This window comes from Ochotona princeps, chromosome 18, assembly GCF_030435755.1.
Source record: "Ochotona princeps isolate mOchPri1 chromosome 18, mOchPri1.hap1, whole genome shotgun sequence".
Classification (NCBI taxonomy): domain Eukaryota; kingdom Metazoa; phylum Chordata; class Mammalia; order Lagomorpha; family Ochotonidae; genus Ochotona; species Ochotona princeps.
In genome coordinates, this window is record NC_080849.1 from 52,016,496 (window position 1) to 52,040,013 (window position 23,518).

Consider the following 23,518-nt stretch of genomic DNA (forward strand, 5'->3'; position numbering starts at 1 on the left):
AAGTGCTACCTGGTGGGGACGACTAACAGCCTACCTGCCTATGACCTGAGGCATGGGTTGGAGCCATGTTTGCAGTACTTGACCTGTGACATGATTGGAGGTTCTAAAGGGACAGACATGCCTTCTAGTCAATTACAGTGTCATTGTTGTGTGGGAGGGCTGTCTGGGACTGCCCTTCTGCTTTCTCTCTTCCTACTGAGTTGTGCTCACTGTAAAATAAATAAACGTGCTCCCTCAGACTATCCCCGGTGGTTCTTGTAGCCCAAGAACTCTGACACCGCATCCCCTTGGTGGTTTCGGGCATGTTGGCAGGAAAATCCTGAGACTCAAAAGCAATAAAAACAGATACCAAAATGGACAAAGAACTAAAAATATTTCTACAAAGAAGATAATCAAAAGGCTAATTAATTCACACAAAAAGATTTTCAGCATGATTGATCATTACGTGAATGAAAATGGCAACCACAATGATATGCCACTTTATATCCATTGCAATGTCCTTCATTAAAACAAGCCAGGCAAGGATGGCTCAAGCTGCCTTCAAGCAGCCAGGCCCTGTTCTGTCCTTCTACCAGCCAGACAAAAGCAGCCAGTGGGGCTAGGGTTCTGTTTGCACACATGCCAAGGCCAGGATGGTTCAAGCTGCCTTTAAGCAAACAGACCATGCTGTGTCCCTCACCTCAGCCAAAGTTGGCCAGTGTGGTCCAGGATCCAGTTTGGCACTTAGCCCAGACCAGAATGGCTCAAGCTGCCTTTAAGTAGCCAGGCTGGGCTATGCTCTTCCCACCACCAGCCAAGAGGTGACACTGGGTACAGCTCATGTTTACGCTCTCAGCAAAGGCCAAGATGTCTGAAGCTGCATTCAAGCAGCTAGGCTGGGATGCTTGATTCCAGGAGCTAGAATTGTGGATTGCTCAGGAGAAGGAGTAAGGGGGATGTGTGGGAGGCAGGACCACTGAAGGAGTATGTTGCAGCTGAGGAATGACTTCTGAAGGACTTCTACTGACAAAAGCCACTTTGCTTGCAGGTAAATGAGGGGGCTAACACCTAGTGGTTTGGCAGCTATAACTGAGGAAATTTCTGGGTCAGATGAGTGAGTACACATGCCCACATGGGAGACCAGAACTGCGATGTTTAAGATGGACTACCACCACCCACCAGTGCGCACATAAGGTAGGGCTGGGGGCCTGTCTGGCAGGGAAAGATTACACTACTGCCAATGAGTTTCATGGAAGGGGCAGATAATGTTAAGCTGGGACATGCTACCAACACGCATGCATAAGAACTAGGTCTGGGGATAGATCCTGTGGGGAATATGAGGGCTCAACCTGTGGAACTGCATTTCTGAAGGCTGGCTCAAGAGCCAAGAGTTGTAAAGAGCTGAGCTACAAATGACCATGGAAGCCTTTGACACTCATGGATACTGGGATTGGGAACAGGACACACTGGTCCAGGCTACAGCAAAGAGCAGTCTGCTGCTCAAAACAACAAGCAAAGGAACCATGGTGGGGGGCAGACCTAGTAGGCGTTATAGGGTGTCACTTTGATTGGGATGCAGTTCCCAACTGGTGTACATGAGAGCTGAATGTGGGATCGGCACAGTTGGCCTCCACCACAGCATCCACTGGTTTGCATAACAGATGGGACTGGAGACAAACTTATCCAGCAACTGCAACAACCTGTGTTTGCATAGGCTGATGTGGGTGATAGACTGAGCTGACCCCATACTGGCAAGTACAAACACAAGTCTATGATCATCTCAGATAGTTTCTTCAGGGATACTGTGTCACGCCACCTCCAGTGGAGCCTGCATGAGAAATCGCCGGGCCGAGGCGGAAGCTTCAAGGAAGGATGCCTCCTGGATTCGGCTGCATCTCTAGTGGTCTTGGCATTCCTGGCTGTACTCTCTTTACTCTTGTCTTTATGGCTGGAATAATATTGTTTATGTGCGGCAAAGGCTCAATGTTCCTTTATAGTTCTATGAAGCCTTCTGACAGGAGACTGGACAAGGATAACAAACAGTATGAGATAAAAACTATTAAGTCACTAGCTTTAATAGATCTACCTAGGACTATTTTTGAGAAATTTTAAAAAAGAAGATTATAGTAGAAATCTATAGCTTAAAAAGCCATACAGGAAGAAAAGCTAAGAAAAATAGACAAGTTAATATTGAAACCAATGTAAGGCACAAAACACAATATTAGCTAACTGCTTAATGATTAAAACTGTAGCTAGTGCCAAACTGTGTCCACAAGAAACAGCAACTGCAGTCTGTCACCAGGCTATTAGAGAACAATCTTTTTTCATCAGACCCGCTTACCTCCCTGGAATAATTGTTTGTAGAAATGTAACCACATGAATAAGCAAGAAAATGTCCCTTTGCAATAATCTATTGCATATAAGCTGATGCCTTGCTTTTGCAAAATGCACTCAGATACAACTGCCTTGAGTTGTCGTGTCTGTTTGTCACTAGCCAAATCCTTGCCCACCGTTCCCGGGGTCCTGTTCCCGTTGGACTGATTGCTCCCAGCCGAGCCGGTCCGTCGCAATACTGACCACTGATCCAATGGACACAGAACTCCAAAAATTTGGACAAATGTAGAAACTGTGCATTAACTTTGGAGTTCATGTATCAGAACTGGGCCTCCTCATTTGTTGAATGAACATGCTCAGATGCACATAGGGGGTATGGCAGTCCGTTGGAGCCTGCACATGAAGGAGGGTAGAAAAGATTGGACAACTACCCCAGGCAAGCATTGACACTAAAGATATGGATGAATGGAAACTAGTTGGAATGTCAACCAATGGACCGTGGAAGGATTTCCTATGGAAATCACTTAAACAGAACCCTCAGAGCATGCTCCACATCAGGGACCCTGGAAATAAGATGGCCATTATACATCCACGGTTCTATTGTAGGGATTCTGGGAGTGGCTTTTCTCCTTCTCTCCACAATCCCCCAGACACAAAAAGAAGAGAATTTGGAAACAATGGTCTCATCCACTTTCCCCTAATTCTCGATCCTTCCTAGTTTAATCAGTATCCACATGTGCATGCATGCTCCCTTCTCAAATGTGTAAACATCATCAAAATAAAATTTAAAAAAAGAACCATAAGAAATGAATTACTGAAATTCAATACACACATTCTGGAGCATATTTTTATGGCAACCAAAGCACACTCTTATTTCTAACTATACTTCCTATTGCCAATGAGAAAGAACCAACCATGATCAGAGAAATATAGAAATCAAAAGTTTTCACTTTACATGGTCAACACCTGAACAATAGCAACTAAAATGTCAAATCGCATCCTAAGCACTGATCTCCAACTCTCCGAAAAATAAGAAGCCAAGTCTAGGAGTAGAAGCAGGAAATTCAAAATACAGATTAATGAAGAAATGAATAAAAACTGTATTCAGCAATACTGAAGACAAAGGAAACATTCATTGTTCTTAAAAGGAAAACAAAATCAATAAATCTTTTACTAGATTAATCAAAAAGTAGGCTCAAGTATATAACATCAAAAAGAAGAGGGACATATTACAATTGGTATCACAGTAGAGGAGTGGATCAGGGCTGTCTGGACAAAGTGGGTTCTGTCACTACTTGTGAGATGAAAGAGCTGCTGCATTTTTTTCTTTTTTTTTTTTATAAACATTACTTTTATTGGAAAGCATGATATACAAAAAAAAAAAAAAAAAAAAAAGGAGGAGAGACAGAGAGGATGATCTTCCATCTGCTGATTCACTCCCCAAGTGGCCACAAAGGCCGGAGCTGAGCAGATTTGAAGCCAGGAACTCAGAGCTTCTTCCGGGTCTCACACACATGCAAGGCCTCATGTGTTTGGGCCAGCCTCCACTGCTTTCCCATGCTACAATCAGGGAGCTGGATGAGAAGTGGGGCTGCCAGGATTAGAACCAACACTGATACAGAATCCCAACATGTGCAAAGCATGGACTTTACCCACTAGGTTATCATTCAGGCCCAGCTGCTTTATTTCTGATCTAGCTCCCTTCTAGTGCCCGTGTGAATGCAGAGGATGTCCCAAGTGCTTGACTTCCTGTACTGATCTGGGAGAACTGGGAAGAAGCTTCAATCTGGTCCTGCTTTAACCACCATGGTCACTTGGAAAGAGATAAAATAGAAGGAAAATCTTTCTTTTTTTTTTTCAAAAATTATTGTTGTTATTTTGTTTTTTTATTAAATAAAGCAAACATTTATTAAATTGTGATAAAAACATTCCATCAAATTACAAAACCTGAGTAAGAAAAACAAACGGCACATGCTTAACTGTAGTTGACATACAAATAAAATTTGCATTCCCAAAATATTATGCAGTAATTAGAAAATACCAGTCAAAGTAATATTAGGATACTTCTACGTGCGATCTCAACAAATTTGAACAGAAGCAAATTTTAACAAAGGTAAATTTTACAGTGAAACATAGCAGTAGATTAAGGATCTTAACATGTTTGTTTTACTGCTATTTGACACTATGATACAAAAATAAGAGGATTTACTTGACATTTTTAATAAATATCTCATTGGCTGTTGAGTGCCTTACTGGTGAAAAGATTTAACTGGCTAATCTCATCAATACATTTTGTACATTTAGTAAGCATCAACTCTGCCCTACATAACTCTTAATACAATTCACAGCACACAAATGGTTATCATATTAAATACATAATCAACTCGGACTTCTCAACAATGAGGAAATTAGTAAACCATCAAATGGACTGCTTACCATATACTTTCCTCATAACTAAATAACACAAAAAAAATCAAAATAATATTTGTCATCACTCTAAACTATTGCCAGCAACTGACGGAGCCTGCCAATTTGCCATATTCATGTTCACAACATGCTAAATATACTCTGCTGTTACTTCATCCATGGAATGCCTACATGCCTAGAACAGAGAATTTTCACCATCTCTTGCCCTGGGACCTGACTTGCAGCAATCTATATTTAGATCAGAACTAAATATAAAGAAGTGCAATAATTTTAACAGTAACATCAACCATCTTTTCAATGATTCCCATCTCTAACACTGCATATGCACTTTTACACATACTGATTAAACTAAATGCACAGCTCTTTCAGCTAACTATAAATCATAGCATTTTACAAGGAAAATGACTGACTAATACAAATTTAACACATCAATCACAGCATGAATAACAGCAGCAACAACGTCAACGACAAATTGTAACACCTTGATTAAGTCATGTGTCACTGAGTAGGCAGCACATGCTTAACTAAAAGAAAACACAGAAGTCTCTTAGGAACTATGTTTCCATCGCATACTCCATGGGCACTTGATGAACTCCACCTTTCCATGTTGGCTTCCTTAAATGAGAGAGAATATATGGTATTTATTCTTTTGTGATTGACTCATTTTGCTGAGCATAATAGTTTCTAGTTGGGACCACCTGGTTTTGAATAGAATAATATCGTTCTTCTTGACAGCTGAATAATATTCCATTGAGTAAATATACCACAGTTTTTTTAACCATTCTTCCTTAGACGCACATCTGGTTTGTTTCCATGACATTGCTATTGTGGATTGTGCTGCTGTGAATATAGGATTACAGATCCCCTTCTCGTATGCAGATTTTACTTCTTTTGGGTATATTCCTAAGAGCGGGATTGCTGGGTCATATGGCAGGTTTATTTGCAATTTTCCAAGCACTCTCCATATGAATTTCTACAATGATTGTACTAGCCTGCACTCCCTCCAGCAGTGAAGGAGGGTACCTTTTTCCCCACATCCACGCCAGCATGTGTTGTTTTTCGAATTCTGAATGTAGGCCAGTCTCACAGGAGTTAGGTGGTACCTCAAGGTGGTTTTCATTTGTATCTCTCTGATGGCTAGAGAGCCTGAGCATCTTTTCATATGTTTGTTAGCTATTTGTATCTGTTCTTTTGAGAAACATCTGTTCATTTCCGTCAATGTGGTCCTGCTTTAACCTCCATGGTCACTTGGAAAGGGATAAAACAGAAGGAAAATCTTCCTAACTCTCCCTCTTTCTCTATAGTTCTGCCTTATATATAAATAAAATAATTTTTTAAAGATTTTTTATTGCAAAGTCAGATATACAGAGAGGAGAAGAGACAGGGAGGAAGATGTTCCATCCAATGATTCATTCCCAAAGTGACAGCAACAGCCAGACCTGCGTTGATCCGGAGCCAGTAAGCAGGAAATTTCTCTTGGTCTCCCACACGGGTGCAAGTTTCCTAAGCTTTGGGCCATCCTCGACTGCTTTATCAGGCCACGAGCAGGGAGCTGGATGGAACGAGGGGCCAACAAGATTAGAATGAGTGCCCATATGGGATCCCAGCATGTTCAAGGTGAGGACTTTAGCTGCTAGGCCACTGCACCAGGTCTGATAAAATAAGTCTTTACAAGAATAAACAAAACAAAACAAACAAAAAACAAACCAGGAAAAAAAAAAAACAGGATGTGCAATGGATCACTAAGGACAGTCAACAGCAGTTATAAACAAATAAATAGTGAAAAAAATGCTTAATTTCTGGATACTTAACAGTAGCCTACAAACTGAATTTGAAAGACATCAAAAAACTTGAGAAAACCAACAGGCAGTTAGCAGTGAATCAGGAATAAATCTCTTCAAAGCAACGGTCAACACTAGGTGTCTTCACTGCTAGATTCTACCAAATTAACACCAAGTTTCTAGAATTACATAAAAAAAACTAAAACGACGAAAAGCATTCCAAAATTAGGCTGAGCCGAACAATACTTGAGTTCCTAAACTAGACTGAATTAGCAGTAGAATGATCTTCAACTATGACTTACTGTTTAAAATAGGATTAAAAATAAAAGATGGGGCCCGGTGGCATGGCCTAGTGGCTAAAGTCCTCTCCTTGAATGCACCAGGATCCCATATGAGCGCCGGTTCTAATCCTGGCAGCTCCACTTCCCATCCAGCTTCCTGCTTGTGGCCTGGGAAAGCAGTTGAGGATGGCCCAATGCATTGGGACCCTGCACCCCTGTGGGAGACCCGGAAGAGGTTCCAGGTTCCTGGCTTCAGATTGGCGCACACCAGCCCGTTGCGGCTCACTTGGGGAGTGAATCATCGGACGGAAGATCTTTTTCTCTGTCTCTCCTCCTCTGTGTATATCTGACTGTAATAAAATGAATAAATCTTAAAAAATAATAATAAAAAAGAAAGATGCAATAGCTCAGCAAAAATGTAATCTCCATTGTTATATAATTAGTTCTGTATATATTTACTTAATGTTTCTTCTGAAATGATTGCTCATAGTCCAGAAATCCAGCTTAATATCATCAAAGTCATAGAACAATACACCTGATAAAATAGATGTAAAATTCTTATCATCGGGTCCAGGGCACTGGCCTTGTGGCTTAAAGTCCTGATCTTGCATGAGCTGAGATCCCATGTGGTCACCAGTTCTAACCCCAGCAGCCCACGCTTCCCCACTTGGGAAGTAAACCATCAGACCTTAGATTTTCCTCTAAGTCTCTCCTCTGTATATATCTGATTTTGCAATAATTAAAATCTTTAATAAATATATTCCTATAACACATGTAAAAATGAAACATCACAACAATAAGCTCACATGTACTAGCCAAGGTGCACCTAACTAGAGAATGTAGAAAATGGACCAATTAATGAAAATCAACAAACCAAATGAAGGATAAGCATTGTTGAAGTCACCTTATAGAATGCATTCAATGAACTTCTACATTTATTTTGTAATAACATATATGTAAGTGGAGGAAATCTACAAATACATAAATATATCCAAATTTATCTCAGTTGAGGTACACAGAAATAGGCCTCAATAAAATAATATCTACAGATAACAAACCTATAGCCTTCACACAACTGAAGGCCAAAAAACCAAAAGCATCTCCTCTAAGATACATGACCAAATTAGAATGACTACTTTTTATTGTTATGTAAGTTAATATTCACCCAAATAAAGTGGGCAAGGTAAGGAAATAAAAGTCACAGAAATAAAAATACACTAAAATAATATACTAAAAAAGAAAGTAAATTAGTTGTGATTCTAGATTTCCAGTACGCTTAATGTAGGATGGACTAAGCTACATCTCTCCCTGTTGAGCTATGTATGAACTGGATGTGGACGATCCTGGGCTGGGCTGTAATATCCAACAGAAAAAAACAGAATGGGTTGAGGGCCAATCAGGAAAGGCCACTGTTCCTGCTAAGACAGGATATCGACGAAGTAGGACTGCACCATGGACCCACTCATCTAGCATTGGGATAAGTTCTCATGGAAGAGGTTGTACATTTCCTCTGTTGGGACACAGTCCCTGCAGGTGAGAGCAAAAACCATGACAGGGAACAGCCTAGAGCAGGCCAGGTTATAGTACCCAAGGGCATACCTTTGGCTCAGGTCTGGGGCAAACCAGGCTAGGCCAGTTCATATCACCCACTGGCAAATCTGAGAGTCAGAAATAGTATGTGGATCATGCCAAATTGGGCCACAACACCACACAATTCACATTAGGGATGGGACTGGCAGCTGGTCGGACTGGCTAGCTGTAGCCTCCAACAATGCGAGCTTGAACCGGGGGCAAGCTGGGATGAGACAAGCTGTAGCGCTCAATGGCAAATGCCGAGGTGAGCTATGCTATGCCACACTGGGCCACAGCACATAACCATTAAAAGTGAGACTCGTGGGAAAGCAGGCAAACCCAGTAGAGGGCTGTAAGGAGCTCCTCCACTGAGCCACTAGTCCCAATGGTGCATGTGAGAGCTGGTATTTGGGCAGACCAGTCCAGGCAGGGCTATAACATTTGTTGGCCTGCATGTTTATGGAACAGGGAAAATCCAAGGTGGACAGATTGTACCTACTGGTATGTGCATAAGCCAGAGTGGGTTAGGATTGGGTTGGATGGGCTTTGCCACAGTATCACTTAGCAGATGATGGGTCCAGCAGAGGGGGTGGGGCAAATTCTTCCAAGCTAAACTGCAGAAACACCTAGAGTGCAAGACCCAGGGTGGGAGAGAGCCCATGAGGGAAATAGTAAGCACCTCTCTAATAGACTGCAACACTCATTGGTATGTATAGAAGAGAGGGCTAGAGACAGATCTGATCCAACAATATGAACCACCAACATGTGCTTAAGCTGATTGGGGTGATGGAATGTGCTGGACCCTCTACTGGCATGCACACACAAGAATTAGGTCTGGGATCACATCAGATCAAGTTTCTTTGGGGATCCACCCCCCCAACTGAATCACTGGATTCAGAACTCCAACCATGGAGAGAACTGCAGGTTCCAGGGACTGACAATGGAGGGTATTTGATAGAACCAGGCCTCCTCAGTGGCTTCGATGCAGCAGTGAACAGTATATTCAGGTGCACACAGAGGATATGGTAATACATTAGAGCATGCAGAGGACACTTGTACCATAACAGAGCACGAAGAATAGAACAAGCTAATCAACTACCCCAGACAAGTGCTGGAGGTGAATACATGGACAAATGGAGACTCTAAGTGGGACTATATCAACCAGTGGATTCTGCACAGATTTCACTGTGCTTGAATGGCGAGATCGGCAGTAATTCAGAACTGCTGAACTATCAAAACCTGAGAGTATGCCACACATCAGGGATCATGGGATAGTTGGGAGACTGGGTGTGGCTTCTTCCTTTATCGCCTCCCTTCCCCCAGATACAGGAAGAGAAAGAGAATGTGGAAATGGTGATCTCACCTAACTTCCTGTAGCCTTGACCAACCACTCTATACAACAATGTAAAAAATCACCAAAACTAAAAGTAATTTTAAAAAGAAATTAAACAGTCCCCAATTGACAAAGTATAAAGTACAGTGGTTTTTTTTAATTCCTAAAAAAAAAAAAAAAACACACAAAACAATTTACTTACTTAAAACTGAGAATTACAAAGCAGCAGTCAAAGCCAGCCAGACAGAAAGATCTTCCCGCCACTGGTTTACTCCCCATGTGGCCACAAGAGGCAGCAAAATCCAGGACAAAACCAGCAGCCTGAACTCCATTCTGATGCTCCACAGGGGTGCAGGTGTCCAAGGAACTGACACATTTTCTGCTATCTCCCAAGCACATTAGCAGGGAAGTAGATCAGGAAGTGAACATCAGGGACTTAACTGGTCCTTATATGGAATGCTGGCATTGCACGCAGCAGTGTAACATGTTATCTCAAACATGCCACAAGGATGGCTTAAGTAAATCTGGTAATCAAATGTCAGGTTGCTTTTCCCAATGAACCTTCTACTCATCTCATACCTGATATGCAATGATGTTATCTTGTATTTTGTATAATGTAAATACCACTGCTGAAAAACTAACCTTGAACCTAGATGGAAAGATATTTACACTGCTTTTACAATGTCACTATTTATTTGACAGGATGAATGACAGAAAAACAGATGTTTTGTACAGTTTTTTTTCTGAGTGCATTTACTAGCTGTAGCTGTGTCAGACTGACTCCAGGTCTCCCTCTTGTATCTCACATGTGAGTGGGACATATGCAAGGACTTATACCACCACCACATGCTTCTCAGAAACATTAGTAGTAGGCTGGATTGAAAGGGTGGAGTAGCCAGGACTAGAATCAGGTGCACTGTAATTGCATGCATTCACCCCACCACACTGACATACCCTGACACTGTTTTATTCATTTTAATACTGCTGTCGGCTTACTGTCAATATATCTCAGACCGGGCAAATTGCAGTAGTATAGTGGCTAAAGTTCTCACCTTGAACATGTCAGGATTCCATATGGGCACCAGTTCTGATTCCGGCAGATCCACTTCCCATCCAGTTCCCTGCTAGTGGCCTAGGAAAGCAGTCGAGGATGGCCCAAAGCCTTGGGACCCTGCACCCATGTGGGAGACCCAGAAGAGTATTTGGGCTCCTGGCTTCATTTTGGAAAGCATGGGCCATTTCTGTCGCTTAGGGAGTGAATCATTGGATGCAAGATCTTCCTCTCTGTCTCTCTTACTCTCTGTATATCTGACTTTGCAATAAAAATAAATCTTTTTTAAAAATAAATAAATAAATAAATAAGACTATATATATATAAAACAGAAAACCTAGAGAGGACATTTCAATCAGCTTTGACAGTTCCAATGTTTTGTCATCAAAATTTTACCTTCTTTCTCTCACATTTTTTTTCATTTTTGCTTAAAAACTATCATCATACTCCTCAAATACAATGTAAAGCCAGCTGAGAAGTAAACAACTTACTGAAGGTGTGTTGGTGTTCTTCAGCCTGGGAAGCATGTAGCAGACTGCAGGGCTACACCTGCAAGAGAAGGTGGAGACAGGGAGTTATGCATTGGTGTTGATTGTTCCTAGCCTTTTCAGTGGTTCCTACTGTGCTAAGCAACGTCAACTTGGAGGCAGACACAGTGGCTGGAAAATAAAAGCCGTCAGCTTCCCTGGGCAAGAATAGTGCCTTACAAGGGACAAGGAGGCATCCTGGAAATAGTATCAATAATTCCAATAATTGGCAGTGATTAAAGTCAAGTAATCATTAGGTCAATGCAAATAATTACTATTTATTTAAAACTAATGTTACTGGGACTGGCACTGCAGCCTAGTGACTAAATTCCTCACCTTGCTATTATGCCTGGAACACAGTGGGTGGGTTCCAAGAACCCTCTGGGAAACCTACATAGATTCCTGTTGCTGGACCAAGCATGGCAGAACCCTGACATCTTGGAAGTGAATCAAACAGCTGATGGAACATCTCTCTTCTCTCTGCAATTCCCCTTTCAAATATACATAGTATTTATGAAAATGATTGCAAAGAAACATACTGTATCTAGAATAACATATTTTAAGTTGATTTGAGGGTATATCTTGGTGAGTAATAAAGAATTACATTTCAAATTCAATTAAAAGAACTTCCCAAAGACACTTCTGCAACTGATATTTTATACATATTTCGGCATTCTACTTTCTTTTTTTCTTCTCTATTTTATTTTTAATTTTATGATACAATTCCATGGGCTCTGGGATTTCTTTTGTTTCCGGGCAGTGCAATATTCTATGCCATATGACCAGCAGTGATCTAGCACACTACACCACAACGCAAGCACCAAAGATTAGCCTTTTTGACTTATTACTATTAAAAATGTTCTCATGTACCTTAGGTGTCTGATCATATTTTTTTTTTAAAGATTTATTATTATTGGAAAGCCAGATATACAGAGAGGAGGAGAGACAGAGATGAAGATCTTCCATCCGATGTTTCACTCCCCAAGTGAGCCGCAACGGGCCGGTGCTGCGCCAATCCGATGCCGGGAACCAGGAACCAGGAAACTTCCAGGTCTCCCATGGGGGTGCAGGGTCCCAAAGCTTTGGGCTGTCCTCGACTGCTTTCCCAGGCCACAAGCAGGAAGCTGGATGGGAAGTGGAGCTGCCGGGATTAGAACCGGCGCCCATATGGGATCCCAGGGCTTTCAAGGCGAGGACTTTAGCCACTAATTTTTAATATCATATTTTTTTTTAATATCTTCCACCCGATGATTAAATCTCCGAGTGACCGCAATGGCTGGTATGCACTGATACAAATCCAGGAGCCAGGAAATTCTTCCAGATCTCCCACACGAATGTAGGGTCCCAATGCTTGGGGCTGTACTCGACTGCTTTCTCAGGCCACAAGCAGGGAGCTGGATGGGAAGTGGGGCTGCTGGGATTAGTACTGATGCATATGGGATTCTGGCATGTTCAATGTGAAGACTTTAGCCTCTAGGCAAGCAAGCTGGGCCCTGATTTTTTTTTTTTATTACTTCATTCTATAACCCATTCTTCAAAGACAAGCACATTAATGTTCCCTTTCCCAAAAAACTCTGGACCTGAAACAATCACTGTAATTCATGTCACTGATGTGTGACCATGCCTTATGCTTACATTTATATTAAATGCAGAATACCCTATAGAGGAAAATCACGTTTAATGCAGATTGCAGTTTGACCTAGTAAAATGCACCTGAAATTTTTTAAATGATTTATTTCTTCCATTTCCAGTGCTAAAAATCACCTAAGAATTCAACACAAAATTTACAAATTAAATTCATTGTTTTTCAATTATGACCATCCCCACCATCAATTTTTTTTCTGCAAAGCCTTTCTTTTTTTTCTCCATTTTCTAAGATATATTTTTGACAATCTTTACATAGTTAATTAGGGTAAAAAGGTTCAAGGGTTACAGGAAAGTGGGTAAGACTGTTATTTCCACATTGTTTCCTTCATGTATCTGAGGTAAAGTGGGATTTTAAGGGAGAAGCCCTACGCAGTCTCCCACCCATCCCAGGTCCCTGTTGTGTAGCATGCTCCAAAGGTGTTGCTTAAGTTTTTGATAGTTGAACAGTTATGAATTACAGCTAATCTCACCAGCCCAAGCATGAAATAATTGTTGCAGAATCCACTGGTTGACGTAGTCCATCTAAGAGTCTCTGTTTGCCCAGTTTTTCACTGCCAAGCTATAGCTGAGGCACCACCATCAATTTTTAGCTATTTATACCTTGTAAAAACTGTTAGAGTTGATCACAGTGGTAAAGTTTCTGCTTGGCAGCAATACAACCAAGAGTGTCTGGTTTGAATGCAAGCACCATGCCTGATTGCATTATACCTGCCTGCACAAATCCACCCTGGGACATCACTGAAATATGAAGTTCAAGCAGACATTTCAGTTATGTTGAATACTTAGATTTAACACATAGCTTCCAGCTAGTAATAAATATTTATTTATTTGAAATGCAAGCAGAGCTTATATCTGGTGGTTCATGCTACACACACTTACAAGCGCCAAGCTGAGTCAAGCCAAAATTAGAAAGGAGGAACTCTTTTTTGTTACAGATTTTTATTATTATTTGGAAAGTCAGGTATGCAGATGACTCAAGCCAAATGTAGAAATGCGGAATGCATCCATGCTCCCATAGGGATAGCTAGAAACCCACTTTGGTGGGACATTTTTGCTGTCTATCCAGGAAGTTGCTCATTAGAAGTAGTCAAATCCTGTGCTAGCAATCTTGAAGGATACCATGGGTATACATATCACTTAATAAACATGCTGTACTGCCATACATGCCTCATTAGCTCCCAGTTTTAACTTAATCTAATATGGTATAACAATTTGGGTAGGAAACCAGCTTCTGAGAGCAATTTCTCTCCATGCTCTCTGTCCTGGCCTCTAAAACAAAAACACACAACAAGATGGCACCAGCATCCTGTGGCTAAGCATCCACCATCTGTGCTGTCATCCCATATGGGTGCTGCTGCCACTTGGGCTGCTCTGCTTGCAATTCAGCTCCCTGCTAATGGCTAGGAAAGCAGTCAGGATGGTCCAAGTCTTTGAGCACCTGTGCTTGTGTGGAAGGCTAGGATAAACTCCAAGCTCTTAACTAGCACCAGCCACCTTCAGCTAATAAGGACAGTTAGGGAGGGAACCACCAGATGGTAGATGCCTCTGTCTCTGCTTCTTTCTGTTTCTTTTTCTGTAATGCTTTCTTTCAAATAAAAATACATTTTAAAATAATGTTTATTTCAAAGAAAAGAAAAGAAAAAAGAAAAGAAAATCAGTCCTCTCTGGACTTCTCCGTAATACCTTTAATACTTCCAGTCCAAAGTCACTGCAAATGTGCTGCTTCTATAGAGATTCACCCACAATGGACACTGCATATGGTGAAGATGGGATCTAGGTGTCCTCAGGACCAATCAAGAGCCTCATCACCCTGGCAGGCCCTGGGCCCATACCTCTCAGCACCACTCAGCCAGAGCATGGTTCTTGCAACAGGCAACTGAGCACAGAAAAAGCAGAGATGTCATCTGCTGGCAGTCAGCAGGAGGTGGAGGGCTGGGTTCTCAGCTGCAATTGCCTGGAATGCAGATCAGGGAGGAACCAGTTCGAGGATCAAATAACACTAAGTCTCCCTGCCTTGACCAAATCTTGAATTTTCTACAAATATGTTTTTTAAAGAAGGTAATTACCAGAAACTACGATAACTGAGAATGTTTCAAAATGCCTTAGGTTCCTTTAGAAAAGGATGCACATGGACACAGGAAACACCACATGAGGGTACAGGAAGATGGAGCCTGTGAGTCGGACAGGGTGTGACCTCAGCAGAAACCAAATCTAATACCACCTGTTCTTAAGCTTTCAATCATTAGAAACACAAGAAATGAATGTGATTCAAGACAGACATTCTATAGTGTATTTTTATGGCAACCACAGTACACTCTTATTTTCCACTATACTTCTTATTGCCAATGAGAAAGAACCCACCATCAGAGCAATATAGAAACCAAAGGTTATGACTTTAGATGCCTAACACTTAAAATAACAACAGCAACAACAAAGTCAAATAAGCAACTTAATTACTGATCTCAAAGTCCCAGAAAAATTTCAAAAACAAGAAAACAAAATAAAACAAAACAAAACAACCTAGGAGTAGTTACAGGAAATTCAAAATAATGATTGGTGAAGAAATGAAATGAATTAACTAAATTAAGCAATACTGAAGACAATGGAAACACTGAATTTTTTAAAGACAAAATTAATAAACCTTTAGCTAGATTAAGAAAAATTAAGGCCCTGCATGGTAGACTAGGGGCTAAAGTCCTCACCTTGCAAGTGCCAAGATACCACTTGGGCACCGGTTCTAATCCGGGCAGCCCCGTTTCTCATCCAGCTCCCTGCTGTGGCCTGGGAAAACAGTCAAGGATGGCCAAAAACCTTACAACCATGGACCTGTGTGGGAGACCCAGAAGAAGCTCCTGGCTCCTGGTTATGGATCAGTGCTGCTCATGCTGCTGTGGCCACTTGGGGAGAGAATCGATGGATGGGAAACATTCTTCTCTGTCTTTCTGCAACTTTGTATATCTTATTTGCAATAAAAATAAAATCTAGGGCCTGCGGCGTGGCCTAGCAGTTAAAGTCCTCGCCTTGAAAGCCCCGGGATCCCATATGGGCACCAGTTCTAGTCCCGGCAGCCCCACTTCCCATCCAGCTCCCTGCTTGTGGCCTAGGAAAGCAGTCGAGGATGGCCCAAAGCTTTGGGACACTGCACCCGCGTGGGAGACCCAGAAGAGGTTCCTGGTCCTGGCATCGGATCGGCGTGTAACGGCCCGTTGCGGCTCACTTGGGGAGTGAAACATTGGATGGAAGATCTTCCTCTCTGTCTCTCCTCCTCTCTGTATATCTGACCTTCCAATAACAATAAAATCTTAAAAAAAAAATTTTTTTTTTAAATAAAATCTAGGGCCCTGTGCAGTGGCCTAGTGGCTAAAGACCTCGCCTTGAAGGCAACAGGATCCAATATAGGCACAGGTTCTAATCGTGGAAGCCCCACTTCCCATCCCTGCTTGTGGCCTAATAAAGCAGTTGAGGATGGCCCAAAACCTTAGGATCCTGGACCTGTGTGGGAGACCCAAAAGTGATCCAGGCTCACGGTTTCAGATCGACACAGCTCAGGCCATTGCGTCCACCTGAGGAGTAAATGAGCAGAAAGAAGTTATTTCTCTCTGTCTCTCCTAACATATATATATATGGCTTTACAATAAAAATAAATCTTTAAAATAAAAAAAATCTAAAAAAGGAAAGATAAAAGATAGATTTATGTATATAAAAGTAGAAAAGGAACACATTAAAACTGCTTTCACAAAATTATAGTGATCAGAGCTATTTGGACCAGGTGGGTTCTGCCACTGCTTGTGATTTGACAATCCCATGTGGATGCCACTCCAAGTCCTGGTTGCTTCATTTCTGATCCAGGTCCCTGCTAATGCATGTTGGAATTCAGAGGATGTCCCAAGGGCTTGAGTCTGTGTGCTGATGTGGGGGAACTGGAAGAATTCACTGACTCCTGGTTTCAGCCTGGTCCTGCTTTAGCCATTGCAGTCACTTGGAGAGGGATAAAGCCGATGGCGGTCTTGCATTCTAACTCTCTCTCTTTCTCTATAACTCTGCCTTTCCTATTGACAAAATTGATCTTTACCGGAAAGAAAAAAAGAAATACAATGGATCACTAGAGATTACCAACAGTAATTATAACCAAATAAGTTGTTCATCATTTCTGGATACTTAGTGTTAGCCTATCAAAGTGAATCAGAAAGACACTAAAAACCTGACAAAATTAACAGTAAGTAACAATGAATCAGAAATAAAATGCCTTCAGCCAAAGGTCAACAGCAGGTGTTTCCATTACTAAATTCTACCAAATTAACACCAAATTTTCTAGAATTATTGCAAACCATCGAAAGGGAAAAAAACAGTTCCAAATTTATCCTGGGCCTAACAATATTTAGATTCCAAAACTAGACTGAATCAACAGTGGGTGACTTAACTTACATCTGACTGTGTTTCAAATTGACAAACACAATGTAATTGCTCAGTCAAAATGCAATCTCCATTGTAGCGTGATTAGACTTCGGTGTATTTATTTCTTAATGCTCCTTATAAAATAACTTCATAGCCTGGAAGTCTAGTTTTAAAAAATCATAAACCGAGATAATCAAGATGGCAGAATTCTTTGAGGACATGTTTAAACGGACGGAAGATCATTTAATCAGGGTGAAGCAGAGAGGACCTATTCCAGAAAATAGGAAAGGACAGAACAACAGCAGAGGGGTACCTGGAGACTGACAGACACAGGACAGCAGAAGACACAATGTTGTGATGTTGCAGTGACTGATCCTCCAGCAGCATGGCGATCTGAACTCCACCAGCAGCCGGAACTCCACCAGCAACCAGGTGGGGAGGGACTTTCATTGGGAGCTCGGGAGGTGAACCCAGACAAAGACCTGTCCATCCTGCTGGTCCGATTGATTTGACCAGAAGCAGAGAAGGGCAGCAGATCTCAGATGGGCAGTGCGAGAACAGAATGGATGCATCTCTATTTCCAGATAAAGATGGACTTACAACAAAACTGTTTACTACATCTTGACAATAGGATTCTGGACTCTATCATATGCCCTCAATGACGGGCATATGACTGAGTATGAAGAACTAAATGTTAGTAAGAGGAACCAGGTGGGGGGAGGGGTTTGAGGAGGGCATAAGAGAATATGCTGCAGTATCATAAACTGAGAGCAATATTAATAAAATGTAAAAAAAAATTTTTTTAAAAATCATAAACCACTAAAATTTCCTCACATAATACACATAAAGTGAATTCAACAAAGCATAATAATCAAAGCATATCTAGCCTGAGGATGTAGAAAATAGGGCAACAAATGCAAATCAACACACCAAATCCTTCACACAAGCATCTTTCTGGGCCCGGCGGCGTGGCCTAGCGGCTAAAGTCCTTGCCTTGAAAGCCCCGGGATCCCATATGGGCGCCGGTTCTAATCCCGGCAGCTCCACTTCCCATCCAGCTCCCTGCTTGTGGCCTGGGAAAGCAGTCGAGGATGGCCCAAAGCTTTGGGACCCTGCACCCGCATGGGAGACCCGGAAGTTTCCTGGTTCCTGGTTCCCGGCATCGGATTGGCGCGCACCGGCCCGTTGCGGCTCTCTTGGGGAGTGAAACATCGGATGGAAGATCTTCCTCTCTGTCTCTCCTCTCTCTGTATATCCGGCTTTCCAATAATAATAAAATCTTAAAAAAATAAAAAAAAATAAAAACATCTTTCTGAAAACATTCAGTAAAATGCTACATTTATTTTACAATAATGTACATAGATAAGTTGAGCAAACCTACAAATATTCAAATATACATCAACTGAGGTATATTGATATATTTCTTCCAAGATTTGCAATCAAATAAGAATGTCAACTTTTCACTGTTGTTTAATATTTTCCCAAAGAAAGTAAATAAGAGAAGGAAATAAAATGCACCGAAATTGGAATCAAGAGACTCAACTTTATTTGCTTTTGAATGCTTTTTCCCTGATTTTGTTGATAATGAAACCTAATGGACACCAAGACTGTATTCAGCCACTAAAAATAAAATATTGTTATTCACTGTAAAAGAAATGAAACTGGATATGATAAATTCAGGAAAATGTACAAATAGATCTAGCATGTTATATATATATATAAGTCAAAAACTCCCAGCTGCACTTTGAGTGGTGATTATTACAGACTGTGAAGAGTGAGACCAGGGGAAAGGAAGGAGGTAGAACAGGGAGCAAAGAAAGTGAGACAGAAGGAACAAGATCCAGTGACCCATCCCAGTGTGTGGTGACTACAGTTCACAATAGGATAAGCTTATCCAAAAAACTAGATGAAGCACCCTGTTTTCCGTAAAAGCAAAGATACATGGAAAGCCTGGGCACCTGGTTTACTCAGCTTAGGTTGTATATGTACACAAACACTGCACTTTACCTTGCAATAGTATTGAAGTACTTCGTGATTCAAATTATGTAGAAGTTTTAGAAATAAAATTCATCCGTGCCCAGCAGCATGGCCTAGTGGCTAAAGTCCTCTCCTTGGACGCCCCAGGACCCCATATGGGCACCAGGTATACTCCTGGCAGCTCCACTTCCCATCCAGCTCCCTGCTTGTGGCCTGGGAAAGCAGTCGAGGATGGCTCAGTGCATTGGGACCCTGCACCCGCATGGGAGACCCGAAGTTTCCTGGTTCCCAGCTTCGTATCAGCACACACCAGCTGTAGTGGCTCACTTGGGGAGTGAATGATTGGACAGAAGATCTTCCTTCCTCTGTCTTTCCTCCTCTCTGTATATCTGACTTTGTAATAAAATAAATCTTAAAAAAAAAGGAAATCAGAATCATCCCTTCACAGTAACATTATCTAAAAAGTTTAAATTCTACCGATCTACACAGTATAATACACATTTAGAGTTTTTTAAATTCTTTATTCTATTTTTGTTTTGTACAGTATTTATTCATTTTCACTGGAAATTCAGATTCAGGAGAGGAGACAAGAGAGAAAGACTTCCCATCCACTGGTTCACTGCCCATGTGGCCACAACAGTCGGAGTTGAGCTGATCTGAAGCCAGGAGCCAAGAGCTTCTTCTGGGTCTCTCATGCACATGCAGGATCTCAAGACTTTGGGGTGTTCTCTACTGTTATCCAGGTCACAAGCAGAAAGCTGGATAGTAATTGGAGCAGCCAGGACAATAATTTGTGCCCTGACACATGCAAGATTAGGACTGTAGCAACTAGGCTATCATGCTAGGTTCTTTTCTTTTCCCAGGATTTTATATAATCTTAATTAATTTTTTTTATCTTTCATTATTATCATTTTATGATAAATTTCCATAGTCCCTGGGATTTTCCTTACTCCCACCTTTTTGATTATTTAAAAACAATTCATTTATTTGCTTAAATGTGAAAATTACACAGCAAGAGCGAAAGACGGACAGACTGAGATCTTCCCTCCAGTTGTTTACTCCCCATGTGGCCACAAGAGGCAGCAAGGTCCAGAACAAAACCAGGAGCCTCAACTCCATTCTGATGCTCCACAGGGGTGCAGGTGTCCAAGGAACTGGGACATTTTATTCTATCTTCCAAGCACACTAGCAGGGAACCACATCAGAAAGTGAACATCACACTACAACTGATGTCTCTCACATGCTTTGCAGCAAAAAATAAAGAAATTAATCAAAAAGTACAATGTGATTTTTGAATGTTGGGTCACTGAAAGTGTTTGACACCAAATGACGGTACAAACATTCACTTTCTCCATTCTGATGCCTTTTAACATATAAATCTTTATTCAAAAGGATACTACTAAAAATGAACAAGATTGTTGCTCTTGATATTAAGTAAAAAGAATGACAAAACTTACACAGCATAGGAGAAAACAGTTGAGGCTATTCCTGAATTTCTCAAGAAATTGGGAGTATACCTGGAATTCTACAGAAATGAGACAGTGTTATTTACAATTGGGTTTAGATTATTTGTAAATATACTTTAGCGACTCTATGGAAACACCCACAAATTCAGGAGATACATCCTTGATATCTTCATAGAGGACAGAATATGCACCATCTAAAATATTCAGTTAAAATGAGGAGATGTGGGCATCTAGTAGAGTGGATGAGAAACTGCTTAAGAGATGCTCACCCTACCCTGGACTTCCTGTGTTTGTGTTATGGCTCCACAACAAATTCCATCTTGTTGCTAGCACACTCTCTGGATGCAAGCAAGAAATTTCTCAAGTATGTGAGTCTTTGCACCTGCTAAAATGGACACAGATTTAGTTCCTGGTTCCTGTTTTTGCCTCAGCTTTGTCACAATCTTGCAGGAATTTAAGGAGTTAACCAGCAGATGGTAGATCACTCTCCATAAATTTTATAAATGAAATATACTAATAAGATTTTTTTTAAATCATAAGACAAAAAGAAATAATTTAAAAACAAGAATTGGCATGGATGTTTGGTGCAGTGTTTCACACACAGTTTTCAGGACCACATGCTTCTTCCCAGTGATTCTAAATAGAGCAGCACATTCTTTAAAGGAAATTCTCATAGAACAGCAAGGGAAGGTGCACACCGACTGGCAGTAATCAGGACAAGTTAATGCTTCAGTATCAGTGCCCAGCCAGTGGGAACAGCTACTGAGCAATGTGGTCAGAGATCTCAGTTAACACTACATGAAGAAAATAAAGTCAATCCAAATGCTAGAAAACTCAAAATAAGTGTACATGGAGGAAATGTTGGACTGTAATCCTTCTACTCTACAAATACTTCATACACTTCAGAGTTTATGCACAGTCTGTAAAATAATATTGTGCCATATGCAAAACATTTGCAATGAATTAGCATATGAGAAATGAAAACCAAGACAACTACTGTCATCACATCAAAAACTAAAGCAAAGGCCAGCATTGGGGCATAATGTATTAAGCTGCCAACTGCAACACGAGCATTCCACATGGATCAGTTGTTCCACTTCCAGCCCAGCTCTCTGTTAATCTGGGAAAAGCAGTGGAAGATCATCCAAGTGCCTGGGCCCTGATCACCCACATGCAAGCCCTGGAGGAAGCTGCAGGCCCCTGGACTCAGCTTGGTTCAGCAGTGGTTATTTTAGCCACCTGCATAGTGAACCATTGGGAAGATGATCAGTCTCCTATTTTTCTTTAAAGATTTATTAATTTTTATCACAAAGTCACATATATATATATAGAGAGAGAGAGAGAAGAGAAAAGACAGAAATATAGTCTGTCCACTAATTTACTCCACAAATGACTGCAATGGCTGTGCAGTCACTGTTCGGTTGTGCCAATGTGAAGCCAGGAGCTCTTCCGGGTCTCCCACAGGGATGCAGGGTCCCAAGGCTTTGGGCCATCCTCAACTGCTTTCTCAGGCCACAGGCAGGGAGCTGGATGGGAGGCGGGGCCACAGGGATTAGAATCTGCACCCATATGGGATCACGCAGTGCTCTATGCAAGGACATCAGCTGCTAGGCCACCTTGCCGGGCCCTGTCTCTTACTTGAATTCTCATTTGAACATACACAAATAAAACGTACAAAATTTTTTTTAAATAAACAAAGACATATTTTGAGGATTTATTTACCATACCATAACACTTAAAAAAACTTCAGTTTACGAAATCACAAACATCAGACAGTACTAGGATTTAGTCACCTCTGGGGATGGAAGATCAGAGAGACCGAGACATGAATTGACAAAGGCATTTTCTCAATAAGTATGCAGCTGATATTGTTTACAGTCCCACTGAAAAATTGCAGAAATAAAGTTGTCAAGAATTTACTTTTCTTTCTGTGAGACCATTGCAAAAAACTCAGGTTCCTTGCAAGAGAGCAAAGATGCAACAACCCAATCAGGGCACAGCTTTCCTGCCTAAGTGAGCAAACTGGAAATCCAAGCACCAGGACATGACCGAGAATGAGCTCTGGGAAGCAGCCTGCTTACACTTCACAGGGAGATCCACACTCAGCAGCTCCCCCATGATCCCAGGCCTGGGGGATCACTCTCACTGAGGACACAGTGCCCAGGGGGGGCTCACTGCACTAACTGAGGGAATCCTAAGCAGCCAGAAATGTGGTAGTGTGGGCCCAGGAACTCCTCACAGCCTGCAGTGTCTCCTCCAGCATTTTAGCTCTCTGATGCAGCACATTTAACTACAGCTTAAGGTTGTGTTCACTGAGACTGGTTTTATAACATCATTTGTGCTATTTTTGCTTAATAACAGTTTACTACCAACAACTAATCACAACACAATTCAATTATTTCATCATCTGCAATTAGCAGAGGCCTCAGGGTCAAGGCTCAATCTCTATATACAGGTGCAGGTTAATGTTAGTGGATAGCAGGTGTCAGCTCTTTCGGGTCTTTTGTCCCCTTTAAGAAGTTATGTAGAGGGCCCAGAGCAGTATCCTAGCTGCTAAAATCCACTCCTTGCAGCGGTCAGGGTATCATGTAGATGCCAGTACTAATACTGGTGACCCGGCTTCCCATTCAACTCCCTGCCTGTGGCCTGAGAAAGCAGCACACAACAGCCCAAAGCGCTGGGACCCTGCACCCACATGGGAGACTAAGAACCAGATTCTGGGTTCTTGGCTTCGATCAGCGCAGCTCA

At 41.6% G+C, this 23,518-nt stretch overlaps 1 long non-coding RNA gene across 1 annotated transcript in view; it reads right to left on the bottom strand.

The window, feature by feature from the left end:
- Positions 1 to 23,518, bottom strand: part of LOC131482501 (uncharacterized) — a 31,084-nt gene that overhangs the window by 5,247 nt on the left and 2,319 nt on the right. Inside the window, exon 2 of the long non-coding RNA XR_009247051.1 lies at positions 11,250 to 11,307. This is a non-coding gene — a long non-coding RNA (uncharacterized LOC131482501). The remainder of the gene's footprint in view (positions 1 to 11,249; positions 11,308 to 23,518) is intronic.